The 25,026-nt window shown below is 40.1% G+C and overlaps 1 pseudogene; it reads right to left on the bottom strand.

Moving 5' to 3' along the window:
* Positions 1-9,406: 9,406 nt before the first annotated feature.
* Positions 9,407-10,468, bottom strand: LOC118983661 (glyceraldehyde-3-phosphate dehydrogenase-like; annotated as a pseudogene).
* Between the last annotated feature and the right edge of the window lie 14,558 nt (positions 10,469-25,026).

Here is a 25,026-nt window from a genome sequence, read left to right as displayed (position 1 = left end):
GAACAGCGATGAAAAGATGAAATTGGCCAACAACTATTCTTTATATCAAACATAAAAAGGCCAATCTGAAATGGGGCTGCTCAAAACTGGTTGAAAGTACATAGCCCAAGAAAAGAGAGCCGTGGCCTTGCTCTGTGGTGGACACTGGACAGACAGGGACAGAATTCAGCAGGCCCTGAGCTAGGAAATGGGCAGAAAGGTGGGCTCTACATCACACAGCCAACTCCAGACACTGGCCCTAGGTCCTTGGAGGGGCTGATTTGAAACTGTTGGTGCCCCTACTACCACCCTCTGGATGTTTCTTTCATGAGTGAAAAATGTATCAAGCTAGCCTTTGAGGATTTTCTAAAAGTTCTGCTAAGCTGGCCATTCACCAGAATATCCCTCTCTTCTAGAGCCATAATGCCCCACCCCCCAGAGGGTACCATATGTCACCAGTTCACATTTAGTTTTTCTCTTCTTCCTCCTAGTGACCGTGCAAAGACCTCACGCCAGGTGATTGTCTTTCTAATTTTGCATGGAGCAGAGGGGGCAAAAAAGTGAAGACAGATACACAGCTTTGTGGACAGGTTACAAAGTATTTAAATTGTTTTTCAGAGTTGTTCATCTGGCTTTAAGAAATCACCTCATTTTAATGTTTTCTCTGTGGAACAAAGTAGATCAATAATATACATCTGAGAGAAATAGTACATCTTATTTACACATGCAAGTCCAGGCATTCCAATGGCAGAAGTACTCAATGTCTGGTAGAGCCAGGTGAACACAATCTAGCCGTGCGATGGGTTTTTTAACTGAGTCCACCAGCTGAGGGACTCAGAATGAATTCTGTGGTTTCTTTCTTCTCTCTTTTTTAAAGGTTTTATTTATTTGTTTTTAGAGAGAGAGGAAGGGAGGGAAACATCAATATGTGGTTGGTTGCCTCTTACACAACCCCTACTGGGGACCTGGCCCAGAACCCAGGCATGTGCCCTGACTAGGAATCGAACCTGAAACCCTTTGCTTCACAGGCTAACACTCAATCCACTGAGCCACACCAGCCAGGGCTCTGTGGTTTCTTAATGCCTTACTTATTCCATCTGAGGTGGGACCTGTGCCATCTCAGATACTAGAGTGAAGCATTTAAATCTTGATTCTAGGTTTTGTATTCTTATTCTCAAATCCTTGGTAACAACTATCGCATTGCTGAGGGCTTGGCTTACACTTCAGGCTTTGCTCATGCTTCATGGAAAAAATGTATTGGTGTCTAGAAGTAAAGAATGAGGAAGAAATATACCAATTCAAAATAAAAACAGTCATCTAAGATTTAAGACTAGTTCTGGTTTTCAAAGCAGAGAGGTGTTATAAAATGTAGCAAGGTACATTTTACAAATGAGACTTTTCTATTGCAGATAAATCAGTTTTCACTAAGGCATTCTGTCAAGGCCGTATAACTGATACATGATCATCACTCTCAGTGTTCTCCTTTTAACAATGTTTTTAAATCTTAGGTCATATTTAGAGCTTACTTTCCTCCAAGAGTTTCAATGTTTTTATTTTGTCCCTTAAAGTGGTGGGGGTGAATTGTGTAGGGAAGGATAACATCTATATAGTAGAAAGTAAGAGTGAGTGGTTAAAAGCTTGGCGTCTGGCATCAGAGCAGTCGAGTCCAAGTTCAAATCCTATCTCAGCCCCTTATTAGGGAAAACTATTTTGTTTCCTCATCGGCAAAATGGGAATATCAACAGTACCCGTCTCAGAGAGTTATGTTGAGGCTTAAGTGAATTGACACTACAATTAGAATTTAGAACAGCACCTGGCAAATGCAGAGTAAGCATTGCAGCAGTGAGCAGCCATTATTAGAAAAATTTAAGTAATAACACTTAAATATAGCTCTTTATAAAGATATTTTATCTGTGCTATCTTGTTGAGTTTTCATTACATATTAATGTGTAGCCTTTCTTAGCCCCAATTTAAAGAGGAGCACACTGAGCTGCTGAAGATGGTACAACTCCCTTTATTTCACACAACTGGAACTCCATGATGGTGTGGGGCCTCATACCCAGGGGACTCTGATGGACTCTGGAGCCATGGTTCTAAGAGGAATGTGCCTAAGGATCACATAAAGGCTTGTCTAAAAATGCACCTGAATCCAATTTACTGAAGTGATGAGTCAATAGCTCTGCTCTGTGGCCCAGGAATCTATGTTTTAATCAGAAGCACTTGGTTCTCCACACTATACTTTGAGAAACACTGATTAGCATTTGTGTTCTTTCCACCTTACCATAATACTGCCTTAGAAAGATAAAATAACATCATTGGCTCTTTATAGATTAATACATTTGATTATTCATTCAACAAATGTGATGTGAACATGTCTACTGTGTCAGACACTATACCAGCTGCTGGAGTTACAACAAAGAGAAGTGCATTGCCTCTGCCTTGGAGTTTATAGTTTTGTGGGGGAGGAAGATCACATACAACAAAAATCCCCACAGGATACTTGGTTATGAAGATGAAATTGGGCATTCAGCCAGTCTGGGTTGGGATGTGTAGTGGACATCTGTTATTGTTGCCTGCTGATCATCATTCTCCCGTCTGGTATCACCCCTCCCCCACTCTCAGTTCTTGCCGTTAAGGTGGGGGCTATTCCAGTCCTCCACTATGGGCATGTGACCCAGGCCTGGCCAATCAGAACACAGAATATTCCTGTTCGCACTGAATGGCTCAAGACGGGGTATCTGCCCTAAATGGGGCCAATAAAAGTCCTACCCTGGACTTAGACCTAAGCAGAGAAACTTTTCCTCTGGGTTGTGTGAGTAGTTTGGATGTTAGTCTGGGGATCCGGTACAGGCACATCTGTTACGATGTTAGGGAAGAACTTCCTGTACTGGTAATATCAGAGGTAGAGAGGGAGTGGAATTGAGAGCTTGCCCTAACGACCTCACTGGCGCTGCTGTGGCTGAGGCCTGATGCGCGCCTCAGCGGACTTCGTAGCTCTTTGCTCTAAATGGGGTCTCTCTGCGCTCACCCCAAGACTCCTGACATACTGAGCAGAAGAAGGGAAAGTCTGAGATGCCTCTTTAGAGGAAGTTATGTCTGAGTTGAGTCTTCAAATCGCAGGTGATGTTTACTCTGGAGAAATGGAGAAAGTGGTCTAAGTGAAAGCCCAGAGATGAAAGAAAGACGGTGAGTTGATGCGGTTTAGATGGGGTTTGTTATGGTTGGCTGGGTTTAATATCAATAGGTGTGACTTTGAAACCTACTGCTACTTCTGAGCAGCTCTAGGGCTATAGGCTAGAGACTTGCCTTTTCTAAGCCTCCGATTTCTCCTCTGAAACAAAAATAACATCTGCTGCACCAGACTGATATGATTCAATGCAATGACCTAAGTCAAACACCTGATCCATTGTACGTATTTAGGTAAATGATTGCAGTTATCACCAAAAGGTGAAGCACCTTAACAGGGTGTGAATGACTGGTCGGCATTCTAAATTTCCTGCATGTTCCAGTGCTGTGGTCTGCTGGGGCTGGAGATATCTTAGGGAAGAGATTAGCACTCTGGTACCCTGTCACTGTCTGCCCAGCTGCTTAAGCCTGCCTGTTTCTGATTAAGCAGGAGATAGAAGTGAAATATCATAGGCTTCAGGGTTACAAAGACCAACCAGTTTCAATACTCACAAGCTATGTGACCATGGGTCCTTCCTCTTAACATTCTGAGACCAACTTGCTTCATCTTGTCAATCTTAACACCAACAGAGTTGTTAGAAGGATTTAAATTAGGTAAAATGGGCAAAGTGCCTGGGTATTTATTCTTACTAATTACTAATAATACTACAGTTGTTACCATTCCAATAACTTTGAGATCCTTGGTCAGCAGAGCAAGTAGAACGCATCATCCTTCAGCAAATACAGCACTTTAAACATGAGGACAGAGACCATGTGCCTTCACTGTTGTGTGTCCCACGCATGGTGCATACTGGGTACACTGAAATGAAGAATGAGAGATCAGCTTCTCCTCTCCAGGGGCAAAGGTTACCCTGCTCTGTCTTCTGGGCAGTCACTTGCCCTCACATCCATAACAATTCAGTCACAAAACAAATATTTACTGCAGGCCTGCTGTGTGTGCCAGGTACTGAGGTGGGGATATAACTGAACAAGACAGACTTGGACTGGGTAGACCTTACATCCTACTGGGACACAGGTGATGAAAAATCTATTAGAAAACAAAATTCAACCAAGTAAATTTGAAAATATAATTGGCTTAATTATTAAGTGATTCGTGAATTGGGCAGTATCATATCTTGCAACAAAAAGAGAGCATAGAGGGGTTTTACAGAATGGAAGGTTTTTATAGGAATAAGGGTGGGGAAAGGGAGCTATTAACAAAAGAAAGAATTATTTTTAGACCAAAACGATTTCTTTTGTGGGTAGAGAGCAGCAAGGGTTTTTATCATGCAGGCTGCTGCTTCTTTCTATGGAGGTGGAAGGGCCCACGTAACAGATTACCTTACTAGTGCTTGACCAGAAGATTCCAGACTGGTTAATTAAGATTATATTTCCAGGAAAGGTTGAAACAGCGATTAGGTCAGGTGTCATTGGGTAAGTCAATGGGCTAAAACACAAGTGACACCATTTTGAACTCATGGTTTTCTCTTTAACAAAGCCAAGAAACAGAAAATAATTTCAGATTATGGAAAACACCAGGAAGGAAATAAAAGAGAGTAACCTTATAGAATGTATGTGAGAGAAGGCTGCTTGAAATAGGTAGTCAGTACCAGTGTTGGTGCAATTAAAGTTTCCATTATACCCAGGAACCGAGGAAAGCATCAACACAACTCAATGGGCCCCTGGAATTAATTCACTTGAACTTCATCAAAAAGTCCCTTCTCCCCAAAGCTCCAAATCAGACTTTGGTTGCCCAGCTCAAATGTGCCTGGGACTCAGAAAAGGGGTTTTCCAAAGTATGCAACAGAAAACAAAAATCACCCCTGAGCAGGGGTGCTCTAGGCCATTGACCCACATACCATTTTCCCACTGAATGGTATGTGGGAATTGATCAAAGTAAAACATTTTATAGAAAGAGATACTGCTGCCATGTTTTTAAAGCGTGTGTTTCCCAGCCAAGTCTCCAGATGGAATCACCGAAGCAACACATCCTTGACTTAAATGTGACTGTTTAACAGTTATATTGGGTAGGCCATATTTTTCCATAAGGAGGTGGTTGCTTGTCTTAGGAACTTGAGACTCTTAACAGACTTTTGGGTAAGAGCTTTCCAGGATACCACTCTGTCTCTCACACTTCCTGAAGTCACAGAAGTCAGAGTCCTAACTGTAGTGTCAGGAGAGGGGAATAATAGAGTGAACAGCTTGCAGAATGATCAGGTTTGTAGGAAGTCTTAGTGCCAATGACTGCCACTAATGAACGATTCATAAGCATGAGGATGGTTCTGTTGTTTGCTTTTGCCTGACTGTCATCCACTTTCCCTTCTTTTGCTTATCAGCATTCTGATTTCACTCTGAGGGAGCTGCCCTTCTCCACTGAGCACCGACCATTATTGGACTTGTGAAGAAGGACCCCCATACCATGTCCATTGGCTCCTGCATGGTCATGGGCATAAGCTGGGTCACACAGATGCATTTTTTGGAGTTTGACCCTTGAGCAGATGGGTAAGACTACACATTACTGATGCTCATTCATTCTCGGGAGACTGTGGATAAGCCTGTTACTTACACACCCTGAGTTGCCTACTCCCTGCCCTTCCACACCTGGTGTTCCAACTTTCCTTTTGTTCTATTTAGCTCCCCCATAACATTCCAATGAATTAACGTTCCACATAAACTGGCCAGAGTTGTTTTCTGTGGCTTAGAACCTAAGGTGTTAGCTAGTATGTAACCTTCCAACCCATGACCCTTATGGTCCTTAGAAACAATATCTGAAGATCAAAATTGGATTTTCCTGCCTGGCATTTTAATTGTCTACCAGACTCCTTTCTTTCAGTTCTGAGACTCTTTCAAGTAGACATGGACTACTTTGCCACATGAACAAAATTTGGAGGAAAAAAACCCCTATTACCTTATGCATACCCCACATTTATATTCAGAATAAAAATGTCTTCAGTGGAGGTGGGGCTAAGGCAAGGAACTCAGGCAAGAGGGAAGTTAAAAATACAGCAGAATACTGATGAGATTTAGGGGAGGGGTGGCCTAGGAAGGGCTCGGGCTGGGGGTGGGAGGGGAGGGGAGAAACCGGGGGATGTTTGTTAAAGGTCCAAACTTCCAGTTAGAAGATTAATAAGGTCTAGGGAGTGAATACACTGGATTGTGAATATAGTTAACAGTACTGTATTTTGAAGCAGTACTGTACTTGAAAGTTAATAAGAAAGTAGACCTGAAATGTACTCCCCATAAAAAAACCCAATGGTAATTATGTGGTATGATAGGTGTCAGCTAATGCTACCATGGTAACCACATTGGAATACATAAATGTATCAAATCAACAGGTTGTATATCTTAAACTTATACAATAGGTCAATTATAGCTCAATAAAGCTGAGGGAAAAACAAAAATAAAATACAGCACCCCCCCCCCCAAACAAAAGGAAGAGTTTTAAGGATATATCTGGTTATTTTTTCCCAGCACTTCCAGGTTGTAGAAACAACTTGTTAAGTGTAGTCTACTAAGAAAGAGGACATCCTAACATAGATTTTAGGAAGAGAGTTGGCTGGGATCAAGGAAGGAGATGGGAAGAAAGAAGGCTGGCTTTAATTCCTGGGGCTCTGAGCCTAGAAGTCTGTGCTTTGTTTATTGAAGAACACAAATCCTAAAACCCAGTGCACATTTGGGGCAAGAAAGCAGTATTTATCTATCATTTGTCCCTTTTCAAAAAATGCATTAATATAAATTCACCCCAAAACTCACATATTCAATTAGGTAGTGAATATAAGTACAAAACCGAATAGGAGAAAAGTAGGCCAGCTACAAGGATTACTAAGAGGGAGGACTGGCTTTGACAGACACTGAAATTTCCTGGTAGCTAAGCCAAAAATGGAAAGACAGTGGGTTATATTCCACTGACATTCTTCAAGAGACACCAGAGAACAAACAGAACAGCTTCTTCGATCATATTTTCTTCTAGATTTCCTTTCAAGTTACCTCTTCAATCTTGAATATTGTGAAGTATGTGCTCATAAGTCTATATGTTGATCACATTCTTATAGGTTAGTGCCTAGAAGGGGTCAGCTCACTTCAGTCGTGGCACAGAGTCCCTGGAAAAAAGAAAAGGAGGTATCAAATCCTGACTCCTGTGGCTGATTTCTGAAAACACGTGGCTTTTAGTGAAATTGCCCTCCTGGATGGAATTTTCTGTTGTAGTAATTTCTCATGCATTCTACATCTGTAATAACATGTGCGTATTTTCTCTAGGGATGAAGGCAGAGCAGCCCTTGGCTGTTCTGAGTGAGCAAGAGTCAACATGGGATTTAAATTGTAGGTGAAAGATTAATTTGAAGATGTACAGGGTCTCCATGGTTTTCTTTCAAATCTGTAAAATTGACATAAGACCATTGACTATCTGCTGCAAAGGCATATTGTGTTAGAAAAAGAATGTACTGGTGTTTGCAATTGCATCCCTTGAGGGGTGCTCTGTAAAACTCACAAGTGGCTGTTCTAAGCTTAAAGTACCCATCACATCACTTCTGGTTAGGTCATAGGAAATTGGTAGCTCTGAAGTCAGTGTTATATATTCCATCCTCTGGGAAAAGAAATGCCAAAGTGTCTGCTCCAGAGAAGACATCTGGGAGGTTTTAATTTCCCCATGAGTTTGTTTGTTTGTTTGTTTTCTTTGAATGCCAGCTGATTTGCTCTTTGGTTGCACCTTTCCCATTTCCAGTATTTTGCTCTTGCTGTGTCCTTTACTGAGCTCATGGAGTGGCTTCCTTCTCCTTCCACTTCACTCTTCCTGTGGCTGCCTCCTTCTCATCCTCGACATATAGTTTACTTTGGCAGGGTCTTCCTTGGAAAGGAAGGAGTGAAATTATACAGAACAGGTAGCCACCGACCTACACAGAGGCTTACTCGTACAATGGGCCTTTATCTCACCTCCCCCTACTCTTATTCTACATGTTCCTCCTCTGTTCTCCCTCTCACTCCACACTCCTCCCTTTTTTTCCTTTGTAGTACTTAACAAAAGTCACGTATTCACTTGTTCCTTTCTTGTTTGCTCCCCAAGTACACTGCAAGTAGCAGTGTGTGGGTCATGTTGCACAGGATGTGTCCGGTGCCCAAGTCTGTGTCTGGCATGCAGTAGGTGTTCTCAAGTCTAGGTAGGAATGAAGTAATGTACCTCCTCCTTGAAAAAATCATGTGTTGAAAATGATATGTGTACAAGGTTTGGATTGTGACTGTCTTGCTTATTCCATGCCCTCACTCAAACTGGGGAGCAGAAACTCAAACCTGCAGAATGTATAGTAGTCCTCTATCACAAGGATTACGGTGTATTGGCATTTACTATACAGGGGATTTTGTGAACACTATTTTTAATTCTCTCAAACCTGCAAGGCACATGTTATTTCAGTTAGAGAAAAAGGAGGCTCCCAGAGGCTCCAGCTTGGTGCAGCCACCATGAGTAGGCATTTGAGGCTAGATTTCACTCCCAGTCTGTGCCCTTTCCACTTTCCCAGGATGTCATCTCCCTGTCTGGACATAGCTACATTCCAGGTACTCTCAGAGCTCAGTTAACTGCCTCCTTCCTCCAGATAGCCCATGTGAATTCTTTCTTCCAACCTCTCACAGCATTTTATCTATGGCTCCCCTATGATGTCTGATGTTTTTCTACAGTATCTTGGGTCACTGGTTTCTCAGTGATTTTTCAGGTCCCTTTACCAGGGTTTACTCTCCAGCCTGGTCTGGCTCCAGCCTACAGCTACTCTAGTGTCATCCTGGGTCAGTCTCTCCTTCCTGCCTTGGAGATGAGCCATGCCAGTTTCTTTTTGTCCTTGCAACAAGACACATCCTTTCATTTTGGGGACCCTGAGGCATGTAGTTTCCTCTGCCTGGTGCCCTCTTTCCCAAGGGTTATATTTTGCTCATTTCTATAAGATTGACCTATGATATCATCTCCTTAGGGAAGTCTTCCTTGATGGCTTGCCTTGGAGAGACATAAGCTTTTCTAAGCATTCCCCACACCATATCTATCATTATGCAAGGTCCTTGCTTTTTCTTTTTTCTTTTTCAGCATTATCCCAACTAGAATTATTATTATTTGTGGTGGGTGCAGTGAACTTTATTGATGGTGTATGACAAGGCAGAGCTCTCTAAGCCCCTCCCCTCTTCAGGGGGTCTAGGAACAAAACTGGTGGTCAGGAGATTCTCAGTGTGTTGGGGGGTCGATTTGGGGCAAGCACTCCCCAGCAGCTGAGAGTCTCTCTTCCTGTCACTGGGGCTCATGGTCCAGGGGGTACTTACTCCTTGGAGGCCATGTGAATCACAAGGTCCACCACCCTGTTGCTGTAGCCAAGTTCATTGCCATACCAGGAAATGAGCTTGACAAAATGGTCATTGAGGGCAATGCCAGCCTGGCATCAAAGATGGAGGACTGGGTGTCACTGCTAAAGTCACAGAAGACAACCTGGTCCTCAGTATAGCCCAGTATGCCCTTGAAGGAGCCCTCTGATGCCTGCTTCACTCCCTTCTTGATGTCATCATATTTGGAAGCTTTCTCCAGGCACCAGTTTAGATGCACAACTGACATACTGGGGTGGGGACACAGAAGGCCATGCCATTGAGCTTCCCATTCAGCTCAGGGATGACCTTGACCACAGCCTTGGCAGCACCAGTGGAAGCAGGAATGATGTTCTGGGCAGCTCCTCGGCCATCACGCCACAGCTTCCCAGAGTACCCATCCATGTTCTTCTGGGTGGCAGTGGTGGTATGGACTGTGGCCATGAGTCCCTCCACAATGCCAAAGTTGTCATAGTTGACCTTGGCTAGGGGGCACCAAGCAGTTTATGGTACAGGAGGCATTGCTGACAACCTTCATGGACTTGTCATACTTGTCATGTTTTACACCCATCACAAACATGAGGACATCCACAGAAGGAGCCGAGATGATGACCCTCTTGGCTCCACCCTTCAAGTGAGCCCCAGTCTTCTCCATGGTGGTGATGCCACCAGTGGACTCCACAACATATTCAGCACCAGCATCAGCCCATTTGATGTTGGCAGTATTTCACTCCTGGAAGATGGAGATTGCCCTTCCATTGATGACAAACTTCCCGTTCTCAGCTTTGACTGTCTCTTTGAACTTGCCGTGAGTAGAATCATACTGGAACATGTTGACCATGTAGTTGAAGTCAGTGAAAGGGTCACTAATGGTGACAGTATTCACTTTGCCAGAGTGAAAAACAACCCTGGTGACCAGGTGCCCAATACGGCCAAATCCATTCACTCTGATCTTCACCATCATGTCTCAGGGTTGAGGCTGGCGGTGCGCAGGAAGCTGTGGTGTTCATTGAATAGGAGGAGCAGAGAGGCAACTAGAATTATTTTTGTAAGCAGGTTTACTTCACTTTCTTTCCCACTTAGACATAAGCTCCATGAGGGCAGAGGCCATGTCTGTTGTGTTCATTAGTATGTCTTCAGCACCCAAGTATCTGGCCTAGCATAGTACTTTGCCCACAGTAGGCACTCAGCAAGTATTTACTGAAAAACATTGGATTGTGTCACTCCCCTGTTGAAAACACTCTTAATGCTTTACTGTTTACCTCTCAGCATTCCTGTGACTTAAGGCTTCTTACCCCCAACCCCTTGAATTGAGGTCTCTGAGTTCACCTGCCTCCTTCCCTTCTCTGACTCTACAGCAGCTACACAGGTCTCCTGAAGTTTCTCACACACACCAAACAAGTTCCTGCCTCAAGACTTTTGCATTTGCTACGCCTTTCTCTGGAACCATTTTCTTCCTGGATCCCTTTCTCCCTTTAGGACTTTGCTCAGATCCTGTTCCCTGGGTAGGTCTTCCCCAGAAAATTAAAATTTTAAACTTTCCCTTACACACGCACAGACACACCCCCACACAGACACTCCTACACATTCCCTCTCTACCTTCCCTGCTTTATTTGTTGTCTATCTCCCCTTACTAGACTGTAAGCTCCACTAGGGCAGGTGTCTTTATGTATTTTCTTATTGCTGCATTCCTCTGATTCTAGAATAGCACCTGGCACACAGCAGGTGTTCAGTAAACATGGAATGAATGGGCATCTTTCCCCTTCTGATTGGCCCCATTGTTTCTCATTGATCTCAGAGTTGCAGCAAGCCTGCGTTGAATATCACTTCCAAAAATGAAGAACTCTGTCGCTAGGTACTAAACATGGTCACTTCAAAGAGGGAAGCAGATACATTGGATAATCTGAAGATCTTCAGCAGACACTTGCAGTACTTTCAGAAAAATGATACGAAATAACACTGCAAAGCCTCAGCTTTTTGCTTTCTGCTTTTCATTGGTGAGTTGAACTCATAATTAATGAGAGAAAATAATGTCTTTTCTTGCTGTTTGTTTTTCCCCTCACTGCTGACATCTCTCATAGTTCCCCCTCTGCAGACCCAGTTTCTGTTCATCAGACCTTCTCTGGGTGAGGGAGCTGGCTTCTAAAGGCAGGGCAGTTATAACAATTCTTGGGGTGCTGAAACTTTTGGTTTAGCTCTACAATTAAGAGAGAAACAAGCAAACAGAAAGAGTTAGAGAGGTTGTACTTATAAAGCATTTTCAACCTTGTTCATCCAAAGTGAAGAGCTGCATTTCAAGGGCTACCTGGATGAGTTTGGCTTTTTAGTAAATGCAGGTCACAGATGTGATAGTGTCAGTTTTGTGTCAGCTTCGTGTCTGCTGGGCCAAACGATTCACCTATTGGAGTTGTCTGTGTCTGTCGAAGAAACAGACCCTCCTCGTGCAGAAACCTTTTCCTTTGGCCTAGGTCACAGGACGCTTCCCAGCCACCTGCCGTGTTCTCGTGTTCTCTCGTTCTGCCCTGCCAGTCACCTGCGCTGCTCTGTGCCATAGCACTCACCGGCCTCTGCTTCACCTGCCATCCCTCCTCTCCACACACCCTTCTCTCTGCTACTTTCATTTACAAGCTTCTGGAGCAGGGTGGGGGGCGTGGGGGTTCCCCGGGGCTCCCCAGAAGTTCACTGAACAAAGTAATAAGTGAATAACATGCTCCCTTCTTACCCTTTCATTAGAGATTTAGTTTGCTAACTTCTATTTGACCTCAGTGTAAGTCACAGCTTGACTACTCCTCTTAGACACTTGAAAAAGATAAAATGTCTCATTTCAACTTCTTATATTTAGGCAAGACTATTTGCAGAATCTTTCTCTAATCACCTTGATTAAAAGAAAAACAATGTCAGTACAAATTAAAAGCTTCTGAGGGGCTTGATTAGAAATCCCTTCTTTAACTTATTTTGTAAAGTATGAAAAGCCACACAAAAATTTTAAAGACTAAAAAGCCTTGAACTTCTGCAAAAACTCACCTTTTGTTAGCCACAAATGCCCTTGAAGCCAAATAATTTCTAAATTCTACTCCAGAATTTGCTTCTGTTCTGCAGCACTTAGATTGATCAATTTTCAAAAGTTGTAGGAGAGAAAATAAATTCTGTCTCCAAATGATGTTTATAATCTCAAATCTAAATTAAAACATGTCGATTCCACAGCAATAGTCACTATGGAAATAGAAACATATAGGCCTCGATTCTAAATCAAGAGAGTGTTTAGCTGGGTGGTATATATTTTCCATCATGTTTTTGAAAAATCTGTTACAGTGTATGCATTTTCAAAGGCTGGGATTTGATAAGCTTCTGAGAAATAGTACATGTGTGGGTCAGATTCAAATTAAATATACTTTGCATACTTTTCAAATGTAGTTTAGAATTTTCTGCTCCTTTATTAATGAAAATATTGTTGAATTTTTAGTTCTATGGGATTAAAAAAATAAATACGTATTTGAAATAAATCTGTGGAAACTTCTGTAGCAGGCAGCTAGGCCTACACATTATCTGTGTTCAAATTCTTCTCAAATTCAAAAGATTTATTAAAAACACTAACAAGTATAGAATAAATATTAATGAGTTTAAATAGAATTGCCACTCACATCTCAACTTACACCTAATTATCAAGCTTTATTTAGTTTTAGAAACTGCTTAAAAATATATTTGCTAGTTTAAAAATTGTGTGCTTAAAAAAGCCTCGGATAATAATAGAAATAATTTATTCTAAAGCTATATCGTGCAAAAAAGGTCTTTAAATTTATTTACAAGTTTTAGAAGTTAAAAAGGCTTTCCCCTCTGTTCAGATGAATGAATGATATATCTCTTTTTTAAAACCTTTTGTGATAAATATTTCTTCAGTCAATAACTGCTTAACTATATGTGCTAGGCAGCAATGTTCTAAAATTACATGCCACTTCTCAAATAATATGAAACAAACATATGCTGTGATTATTTCCTTTAAATATCATAAGTCAAGCATAGAACTTCTTTACATAAAATACATAATTATTTTCATTTTAAAATTACATAGTTCCTTTCTTTCAAGGAGCTCAAGATATCAAAACAATTAGCTTTTGGAACTTCATGGAAACCAAGCTCCACGATGGCAATCAAGTCCTACCTACCTCTTTTTGCACCTGGCATGTCTTTCTAAAAATTAAAAATGGAAAGGAGTAATTATATACCCCTTGGTGAAGACAGAGTGTTACGCTAATCCTGCCAGCTCCTTGTCCAGTAATTTCTCATCAGTTGGACAGTGAGGGTGGCCTAACCTCCTCTTCCTCACAAAAAGATCTGTTGTCGAAATTCTGTCCATCTTCTCTCTCTTTTTCCCCATGTCCCCCAGGCATTAGATTAGGTCAGCATCTCTCCCTCTGCTGATACTTACTGCCTGCTTATGTATACTCTGTAGTATCATGAAATGAAATAGGTCGGCCTCTCTTGTCTGTGTGCAGAACTTTAGCCATTTCGACATCCTTTTAAGTGTACAGCTTGTCTCCTAATTAGCCTGAATGCTAGGATCTTTCTCAGTGTCAGCTGACACCTTGTAGTCATTCCTCCAAATGTATTGGGGATAATGATGTGTGAAATTCAGGGTGAATTTGTATGTGAGAGTTTTTCCCCCTTGTTCTAATAGGGTTAACCGAGGCAGCAATTCTCTTGTCTACCGTTTTGCTCTCTCTATTCAACCTTACTCCATTTGCTTGAGTACCCCTAAAATTCTCAGAGAATTGCATGATTTTGGTTTTTCCTTGATACTGTACCAATTCATACACTTAGTTTTTGTTTTTGAGATGAAATGACCAGCTGTTTGGGAGTCACACAGATCCACTCTTGGTTTAAGCTTACAAATTATTTTGCCTGAAATTTTAAAAATCAATATACTGTATCATTCAGAGCTCTCATCTGCTAGAAACATGCCCGTGGCTTAAATGACAAGGGAGTTGATCATTTCCCAGTGTAAGAAACCCAGAAGTAGAAGTCAGGTCTGTTTCTGTGTGGTTCTTTAGATTGGCTCTCCTCTAGTGAAGTTTTCCTTGAGGTTAGTAGAAAGATGCTACAGGAATCCCAGCCTCGGGTGCAGTTCTGACAGTGTCCAAACTAACAATCTTCTGTCTTTTGGGAGCAGAAGAAACTTTCCCAGAAACCTTCGGGGCCAACTTGCTCTCCTGTTTCATTGGCCAGAATATTATCACATGCTCATTCCAAAACCAATCAATAGCAAGGAGAAGAGGATTAACATGGCTGGTTTAGATAAAGTAGAGCACGTCCCTTTCCACTACTAATTGGGGTGAGGAGCTTCCCCAAAGCACTCAAGGCTTGGAAAAAGGTGATATTTCAGTAAAATCGGATTGCAGTTAGGAAGGAAGCAGTAATATGAATGCTAAGACAATAGTGGCCAGTATGTGTGATTTTGGGGAAAAAAGGCAAGAAAGGAATTCACAAAGTCAGAATGGCATTTTAGAAATAAAGGACACTTTCCCCTAGGTCAGCAAAATGTAGAAAGTGATATGTTTATTTTTTGGATCATAGGATTTGTTTTTTTTAACCTACATCTCAGCACAATGAAAACACTAAGTATAGAAAAAGTTACTTAATTTTTGAAATTCCCACTTAGTACAAAAACAGAATTTGCCTTTAAAAAAATTAGCAGTTTATATAATCAACTTGCTTTGTATTAAATTAGCAATTATAAGTAACGACAGAAATAAAGAATTAAAAACCTCTGTGTCCAAAATTCAAAAATACTATCAGTGGAGAGAATTAATTAGCTGAAGTCATCTGAATAATCTGTAATTTGTTATCCTCTAAATGTGATTTGACATTTATATTAAACTTAGATTTTGAAAAAAATGTTTTTGATACTACTTGGCATATCTTTGTGCTACATTATGTGTTGCTGTAGAATTTACAAGATCAACATTAAGATGTCATCAGGGAGACATATATCCTTGCACTGTGATAGACATTACCAGGCACTCCTAAAGTAGCAGCAGCTATTTACATTGAACTTAAATAGGCAACTATGGAAATGTCAATTAGCATTACATTTTTGGAACTTGGAAATATTGAGGAGAATTAGGCTTTTCATTTTTAACTTGCATTCAAGTGACCAAAAAGTATCTTCGATGTTAGAATGACTCCATACAGTGGAGCAAAAACCAAGGGAGCTAGCAATCTCATGCACGCAAGCCTTTAGTGTATCTCAGAATCAACTTAGGGGGTTGTTACCTGTATTCTTTTTTCCTTCTATGATATAGTTAAGAACAAGGATATCAAAGAGCATTTTATATAGTAAGAGTAAGAATAGACTCATTTTATTTGAACTTCGTTTTTTATTATGAAAATTTCAAGCATATACTTTTTTAAAGTATATTATATTGATTATGCTATTATAGTTGTCCCGATTTTCCCCCTTTACCTCCCTCCATCCTGCACCCCGCAGCCCTCCAGCATTCCCCCCTTAGTTCATGTCCGTGGGTTGTACATATAAGTTCTTTGAATTCTCTGTTTCCTATACCATTTTGACCTTTCCCTGTCTCTTTTATGCATACCAATTATGCTTCTTATTCACTGTACCTTTCCCCCCATTCATTCCCTCCCCCTTCCCACTGAGATCCCTCCATGCGATGTCCGTTTCTCTGATTCTGACTCTGTGCTAGTTGTTTGCTTAGTTTTTTTTTTTTAGGTTCATTTGTTGATAGTTGTGAGTTTGTTGTCATTTTACCATTCATATTTTTTATCTTCTTTTTCTTAGATAAATTATCTTTAACATTTCATATAATAATGGCTTAGTGATAAAGAACTCCTTTAACTTGACCTTATCTGGGAAGCACTTTATCTGCCCTTCCATTCTAAATGAGAACTTTGCTGGATAGAGAGATCTTGGATGTATGTCCTTTCCTTTCATGACTTGGAATACTTCTTTCCAGCCCCTTCTTGCCTGCAAGGTTTCTTTTGAGAAATCAGCTGATAGTCTAATGGGAACTCCTTTTAGGTAACTGTCTCCTTTCCTCTGGATGCTTTTAAGATTCTCTCTTTATCTTTAATCTTGGGTAACTTAATGATGATGTGCCTTGGTGTGTTCCTCTTTGGGTCCAACTTCTTTGGGACTCTCTGGGCTTCCTGGACTTTTTGAAAGTCTATTTCCTTTACCAGACTTGGGGAAGTTTTCCTTCATTTTTGTTCAAACAAGTTTTCAATTTCTTGCTGTTATTCTTCTCCTTCTGGCATCCCTATAATTCAGATATTGGAATGTTTCAGATTGTCTGAGAGGTTCCTAAGTTTCTCTTCATTTTTTTGAATTCTTGTTTCTTCATTTTGTTCCAGTTGGATGTTTATTTCTTCCTTTTATTCCAAATCATTGATTTGAGTGTTGGTTTCCTTCCTGTCACTGTGGGTCCCTGAATATTTTGCTTTATTTCCCTTTGGGTATCCTTCATTTGCTCTTTCATTTTGTGACCAAGCTCAATCAGTTCTGTAAACATTTTGATTAACAGGGCTTAGAATTCTCTATCAGATAGGTTGGCTATCTATCTCCTCATCAGTTAGCTCTCTTTCTGGAGTTTTGCTCTGTTCTTTCATATGGGCCATATTTCTTTGTCTTGGCGTAAGTTGTAAGGGGGTGGGCCCTTAGGTATTCACCAGGGCTGGGCAACCTCCTTGTTTCCTTGTGGCACTGCCTGTGGGGGAGGGGCCAGAGAGGGGACAATGCAGCTCACCTGCTCAGCCCCAGCCCACTTCCCAATGAACCCTTGTGTGAGACTGGGAGTTTCTCCCATGTGGCAACCCCTGTTGTAGTCCACAGTCAGTTGTGAGTCTCAGTTTCCCATTCAGCTAGCCCCACCTGCATGGTCCACTACCTCCCACATGGGTTCTTACTGTTTGGTTGGTCTGGTTGACTATTTCTTTAATTCCTTGGTTGTTGTGGTTCCACACAGTTTGATTTTCTGGTACTTCTGATTGTTTATTGATTTTACATTGGTTGTTATCCTCCTTTTGGTTTTGCAAGGAAGCAAAGGGTTTCTACCTACACCTCCATCTTGTCTGGAACTAACTTCATTGCTTTTTTGATGTGAGAATGTTTAAGATCTAGTCTCTCAGCAATATTGAAGCATGTAATTGTTTAATGTAATCACTGTAATATGAATTAGATCTCCAGAATTTATTTTCCAGTGGCAAGTTTGTACCCTCTAAGAATATCCCCCCAGGCTCTTGTAATCACCATTCTACTGTCTCTATGAGTTTGGCTTTTCTGTTATATAAGTGGTACCATGCAATATTTGGATTCCCCTATTTGGCTTATCACACTAAACACAATACCCTCAAGGTCCATTCACATTGTCACAAATGCAGGATTTTCTTCTTTCTAATGGTTAATAATATTCTATTCTGTATATACATATAGAGATGTACCACATTTTCTTTATCCATTTATCTGTTGATGGGTATTTGGGTTATTTCCATATCTTGTCTGTTGTGAATAATGCTACATTAGACATGGGAGTATAAATATCTTTGCAATATGAGTTCTGTCCAGAAAAAGCCCAGCCATTATTAATATAATGAGAACAGTTTACACAACACTGATGTAAGCTGGCAACCAAGGAGAGTGGACTGGAATGCGCATGCACCAATGATGACGACTTCTCTGTACTAGTCAATGGCAGACATTGTGAAGTGAGCACATGTACTGTGTGGCTGCCACATTCCAAATGACTAAGTAGAGCAACAAATCTGCACCCAATTTTATGTGAAGCTCGAACATGACTTCATGGAAACTATTTGGATGATTTAGAAGGCCATAGGTATGGGAAATGGGTAATTGGCACCTTTATTCTGACAGTGTGCCTATCCATGCATCACATCTCATGCAGAATTTTTTTTGGTGAAACATCGAATCACCCAGGTGACTCAGCCCCCCAGCAGCCCAGATNCAGAAAAAGCCCAGCCATTATTAATATAATGAGAACAGTTTACACAACACTGATGTAAGCTGGCAACCAAGGAGAGTGGACTGGAATGCGCATGCACCAATGATGACGACTTCTCTGTACTAGTCAATGGCAGACATTGTGAAGTGAGCACATGTACTGTGTGGCTGCCACATTCCAAATGACTAAGTAGAGCAACGAATCTGCACCCAATTTTATGTGAAGCTTGAACATGACTTCATGGAAACTATTTGGATGATTTAGAAGGCCATAGGTATGGGCAATGGGTAATTGGCACCTTTATTCTGACAGTGTGCCTATCCATGCATCACATCTCATGCAGAATTTTTTTTGGTGAAACATCGAATCACCCAGGTGACTCAGCCCCCCAGCAGCCCAGATTTGGCACCCTGAGACTTCTGGCTTTTCCCAAAACTAAAAACACCCTATGAAAGGGAAGAGATTTCAGTCGATGAGATTCAGGAAAGAGCTGATGGTGATTGGAGAACTGTGTGAGGTCACAAAGTGCCCACTTTGAAAGGGACCAAGGTGTCATTATCCTATGTACAATGTTTCTTGTATCTCGTGTCTTCTTCAGTAAATGTCTCTATGTTTCATATTACATGACTGGATACCTTCTGAATGGACCTTGCATGTATTCAGTAGTGGGATTACTAGATCATGCATATGGTAGCTATAATTGGGGTGGGCGGGGCAGGGGGAACTTCATACTGTTTTCCATAGTGGCTGAACACTTACATTTTCACCAACAACATACAAGGTTTTCTTTTCTCCACATTATCTGCACTCAACAGTTATTATTTCTTGTCTATTATATGATACCCATTTTGATTTTTGTTTCCCTGATGATTAGTGATGTTACACACTTTTTGATATACCCATTGTCCATAGGGATATCTCCTTTGGGAGAATGTCTATTCAATGCCTCTGCCCATTTTTAATAGGATTATTTATGAATTTTTGTAGTTGTTATTATGGAGCCGTATGAGTTATTTATATATTTTGGATATTAACTCATCATTTGATATGTGGTTTACAAATATTTTTCCCATTCTGTGTTGCCCTTTTGTTTTGTTGAATTTTTCTTTCTTGTATGCAGAAACTTTTTAGTTTGACATGGTACCACTTATTAATTTTGACTTTTGCTTTTTGTGCTTTTGGTGTTATATCTAAAAAAAATCGTTGTCAAGACTAATGTCAAGGAAATTTTTTCCTATGTTTTATTTGATGAGTTTTACCATGTCAGGTCTTATGATTAAGTCTTTATCATATCCATTTTGAGTTAATTTTTGTGAGTAGTGTAATACTGAGGCCCCATTTCGTTTTCCTGCATGTGGTTATCCAGTCTTCCCAACACCATTTCTTGAAGAGACTATCCTTTCCCTACTGAATATTCTTCTTTGTCAAACATTAGGTGACTGTGTATGCAGGGGTTTATTTCTTGGCCCTCATTTCTGTCACATTGGATTATGGGTCTATTTTTGTGCCAGTACTATGCTGTTTTAATATAGCTTTGTAATATAGTTTGAAATTGGAAAATGCGATGCCTCTGGTTTTGTATTTTTCTCCTCAGGTTGCTTTGGCTGTGCTTTGGGGGGATCTTTTGTGCTTCCGAACAAAGTTTAGTTTTGTTTTTTTCCTAAATAATTTTGTGAAAAAAGCTTTTTGAATTTTGATAGAGATTGCATTAAATCTATAGATGGCTTTGGGTGTTATGGACATTTTAATTATATTTTTCTGGTCATGTACATGAGGTATCTTTCCATTTGTGTCTTCAATTTCTTTCATCCAAGTCTTAGAGTTTTAATTGTTCAGATCTTTGACTTCCATTGTTAAATTTATTCCTAAATATTTTATTGTTTGGGTCCTATTGTGAATGAAATAATTTTCTTTATCTCTTTTTCAGGTATTTCATTGTTACTAGGTAGAAATGCAACTGTCTTCTAATGGTTGGTTCTATACCTGAATTTTATTGAATTCATTGATTAGTTCAACTCCTTTTTGGGTTTTCTTCAGGATTTTCTCTATATAAAATCATATCATCTACAGATAATAACAATTTTACTTCTTTCTTTCCAATTTGAATGCAATTTATTTCTTTTTTTGTCTACTTGTTCCAGCTAGGACTTCCAGTACTATGTCGAGTAAGAGAGGTGAGAGTGCACATCGTTGTCTTCTGATCTAAAGGAAAATTTTTCAGTTTTTCACCATTGAGTGTATGTTAGGTGTGGGTTTGTCGTATGTGACCTTTATTATGTTGAAGTGTGTTCCTTCTACACCAAATTTGTTGAGAGTTTTTTTTAGCATGAAAAGATGTTGTATTTAGTAAAATGGTTATTCTGAGTTTATTGAGATAATATGTAATTTTTAAATATATTTTATTGATTATGCCATTACAGTTGTCCCATTTCCCCTGCTTCATTTCCCTCCACCCTGCACACCCCCTCCCCCACCATTCCCCCTCCTTTAGTTTATGTCCATGTGTCACAAGTTCTTTAGATTCTATATTTCCCATACTATTCTTGCCCTCTCCCTGTCTATTTTCTACCTACTGTCTATGCTATTTATTCTCTCTACCTTCTCCCCACTTCTCCTCCTCCCACTTCCCTGTTGCTAACCCTTCATGTGATCTCCATTTCTATAGTTCTGCTCCTGATCTAGCTGTCCTCTTAGTTTGCTTTTGTTTTAGGTGTGGTTGTTAATAACTGTGATTTTGCTGTCCTTTCACTGTTCATATTTTTTATCTTCTTTTTCTTAGGTAAGTTCCTTCAACATTTCATAAAATAAGGGCTTGGTGATGATGAACTCCTTGAATTTGACCTTATCTGAGAAGTACTTTATCTGCCCTTCCATTCTAAATGAAAGCTTTGCTGGATAGAGCAATCTTGGATGTAGGTCCTTGTCTTTCATGACTTGGAATACTTCTTTCCAGCCCCTTCTTTCCTGTAAGGTCTCTTTTGAGAAATCTGCTGATAATCTGATGGGAACTCCTTTGTAGGTGACTGTCCCCTTATCTCTTGCTGCTTCTAGGATTCTCTCCTTCATTTTAATCTTGGCTAATGTAATGATGATGTGCATTGGTGTGTTCTTTCTTGGGTCCAACTTCTTTGGGACTTTCTGAACTTTCTGGAAGTCTATTTCCTTTGCCAGATTGGGGAAGTTCTCCTTTATTATTTGTTCAGATAAGTTTTCCACTTGTTGCTCTTCCTCTTTCCCTTCTGGTACCCCTATAATTCGGATGTTGGAATGTTTCAAGATGTCCTGGAGGTTCCTAAGCCTCTCCTCATTTTTTGAATTCTTATTTCTTCATTCTTTTATGTTGGGTCATTTTTTTTCTTCCTTCTGGTCCACTCTCCTGATTTGAGTCCATTTTCTTTCCATCACTATTGGTTTCCTGTGCATTTCCCTTCATTTCACTTAGTTTAGCCTTCAGTTTTTCATCTAATTTGTGACTAAAATCGACCAGTTCTGTGAGCATCCTGATCACCAGTATTTTGAACTGTGCATCTGATAGGTTGGCTAGCTCTTGGTCACTTAGAAGTATGGCTCTGGGGCTGTGAGCTGTTCTTCTTGAGCCATAATGTTTTGGTCTGTTTGCACCTGTTAAATAAATATGAGGGGCAGAGCCTTAGGTGTTCACCAGGGCAGGGCAACCCAGGTCGCTGGGTTGTGATGTTGTATGTGGGGCTGGGGTCAGAGGGGCAATGGCGCTTGTTCCTCTCTCGGATATCGGTCCCATCTGCTGTTCCTGCAAGCAAATTGGGTCCTTCTGGTGCTGGTTCTCTGAGGTGTGGGCTTGTGCACCCTCCAGGACCCTGTGGATCTCTCAACAAACTCTCTGTGAGCCTGGGAGCTTCTTCTGGCACCTCGACTCTGAAAGTTTTTCCAGTTGGTGCTTTTAGGTTTTAATTACCAGCGCTGGGGCCCTGGTTTGTGCAGTCTGTCTCACTACTCATTTTTTAACCTGGTTTATCTGTGTGTGGATAAACGGTCAGCCAGCCGCCTTGTGTCCCCACTGGATCCTCCCATTGCCACCCCAGACCTGGGATCTGCCAACTTCTGCCTGTTCACCTGGGTAGGTCGGGCCGCTTTTTCCTGCATTACCTGCTCCACCAGCCTCTGACTCCGCCCATCTTGCTGGTCTGGATGAATGGTTCGTTGTTGTCGGACTTCTGTACAGTTCAATTTTCTGTGTTTTGGTTGCATTTTTGTTACTCAAACTTTGTTGTCTAAACTTGGTTGTGCAAGGAGGCACAGTGTTTCCACCTATGCCTCCATCTTGGCCGGCTCTAATACATGATTTTTATCTTTCATGCTAGTAATGCGGTGCTTCACATTTATTGATTTGTGTATATTGAATCATTCTAGTGTCCCATTGATAAATCCCACTTGGTTATGGTGTATGATTTTTTAATGTGTTATTAAATTCAGTTTGCTAATATATTATTGAGAATTTTTGCATCTATATTCATCGGAGTTAGTGGTCTATAGGGTTTTTTTTTTTGTGCCCTTATCTGGCTTTGGTATCATGGTGATGTTGGCCTCATAAAATGACTTTAGATTTTTAAAAGGAGTTTGAGAAGGATTGATGTTAATTAGTCTCTAATGTGTGATAGAATTCACCAGTGAAGCCATCTGGTCCTGGGATTTTTTTGTGTTGGGAGATTTTTGACTAGAGATTCAATTTCCTTACTGATTACTGGTCTGTTCAGATTTTCTATTTCTTTATGATTCAGTGTTGGTAGGTTGTATGTATCTAGGAATTTATCCATTTCTTCTAGTTTTATAATTTATTGGTTATAATTGTTCATAGTAATCTTTTATGATCCTATGGATTTTTGTGGTATCAGTTGTACTGTCTCCTCATTCATTTCTGATTTCACTTATTTGGGTCTTTTCTCTTTTTGTCTTAGTCTAGCTAACAGTTGTCAGTTTTGTCTGTCTTTTGATTAAAAACCAGCTCTTGGTTTTGTTCTTTCTTATTGTTTTTCTGGCCTCCAATTTATTTTTGTTCTGGTCTTTGTTATTTCCTTCCTTCTGCTAACTTTTGGCTTAGTTTTTTTCTTCTATTAGTAATTCCTTAAGGCATAAAGTTATATTATTTGAGATTTTTCTATTTTCTTAATATAAGCACTTATCACTAGCTGCAAATCCCCCATTTTCTGAAAGTTTGCATTGTACCATTTCACTTTTATGAACAACCTACATTAAAACAGTAATGGTTTTTTGTTTTGTTCTGTTTTGTTTTTGTAAAAGCAAAAATCCTCTTTGGATCTTTCAGTTAACAAAAACAGGTATTAATGTAGATCTTTTGTAAAAGTGAAGTGACATAACTCAAACTCTTGGAAAGCAGTGGATATTCTCCCCTTGAAGCCATTTCAGTTTATGAAAGAGTTCATAGGAACATTGTACTTTGGACAGTGGGGGAAACTTGTAACTGTCTCACTGAGAACTGCTTTTGCAGCATCCCATGGTTGTGGGTACACACGTCTATTTTCATTTGTTTCAAGATGCTTTTTGATTTCTCCTTTGATTTATTTTTTGACCCATCAGGTTGTTTGGGAGTGTGTTGTTCAGTTTCCACACGTTTGTAAATTTTGTAGCTTTTCTCTTGTTGATTTCTAGTTTCCTTCCATTGTGGTTAGAAAAGATACTTGATATGACTTCAACTTTTAAATCTGTTAAGATTTATTTTGTGATCTAGCTTATGATCTAGCCTAGAGAAACTTCTGTGTGCATTTGAGAAGAATGTGAATTCTGCTGCTCGTGGTGGAATGTTCTTTAAATATCTGTCAGGTTTAATTGGATACTATATGACTCAAACCCAATGGTTCCTTGTTAATTTTCTGCCTGAATGATGTATTCATTCAGGGGTATGGAAGTCCCCTACTATCCTTGTGTTGTTTTCTATTTCTCCCTTCAGATATGTTAATGCTTGCTTAATATATTTAGGTGCTCTGATGTTGGGTATATATATATATATTTATTTATTTATGGTTGTTATATCTTCTTGATGAATCAACCCTTTATCATTATATAATGACCTTCTTTGTCTCTGTAATTGTTTTTTGCGTAAAGTGTAGTTTGTCTGATAGAAGCATAGCTACTCTTGCTGTCTTTGATACACATTTTGTTTATGTATTCAACCAGGTTGTTTCTACCTTTTGGCTATCGTGATTAATGCTGATATGAATGTTAATGTATGAGTATCTGTTGAAATAGTGAGGATTTGTTTTTTCATTATCATAAACCTATTCATTAAACTTATACAATGTACAAATTATTCAATGGGCCAAAAAGTTTGTTCGTTTTCCTGCAGGCTGGCTCAAGTAGTGCTTACTTGTCTTTAACTTCGTTTGAAACAATTCAGTCAGGTTGTATTGTGACAGCTGTCATATCAGCATGCATTTAAAACAAAGTTATCAAAATTGGTGAATTTTTGAGTAGCTATTTCAATACTGAGGGTAGAAGAAAATAAGCAACATTTTTGGCATATTATGCTTTATTATTTCAAGAAAGGTAAAAATGCAACTGAAATGCAAAAGATTTGTGCAGT

This window comes from Sturnira hondurensis, unplaced genomic scaffold (genome assembly GCF_014824575.4).
Source record: "Sturnira hondurensis isolate 20B ecotype Veracruz unplaced genomic scaffold, ASM1482457v3 Scaffold0002840, whole genome shotgun sequence".
Taxonomy (NCBI): Eukaryota; Metazoa; Chordata; class Mammalia; order Chiroptera; family Phyllostomidae; genus Sturnira; species Sturnira hondurensis.
This window is presented reverse-complemented; position numbering and strand designations above follow the sequence as displayed.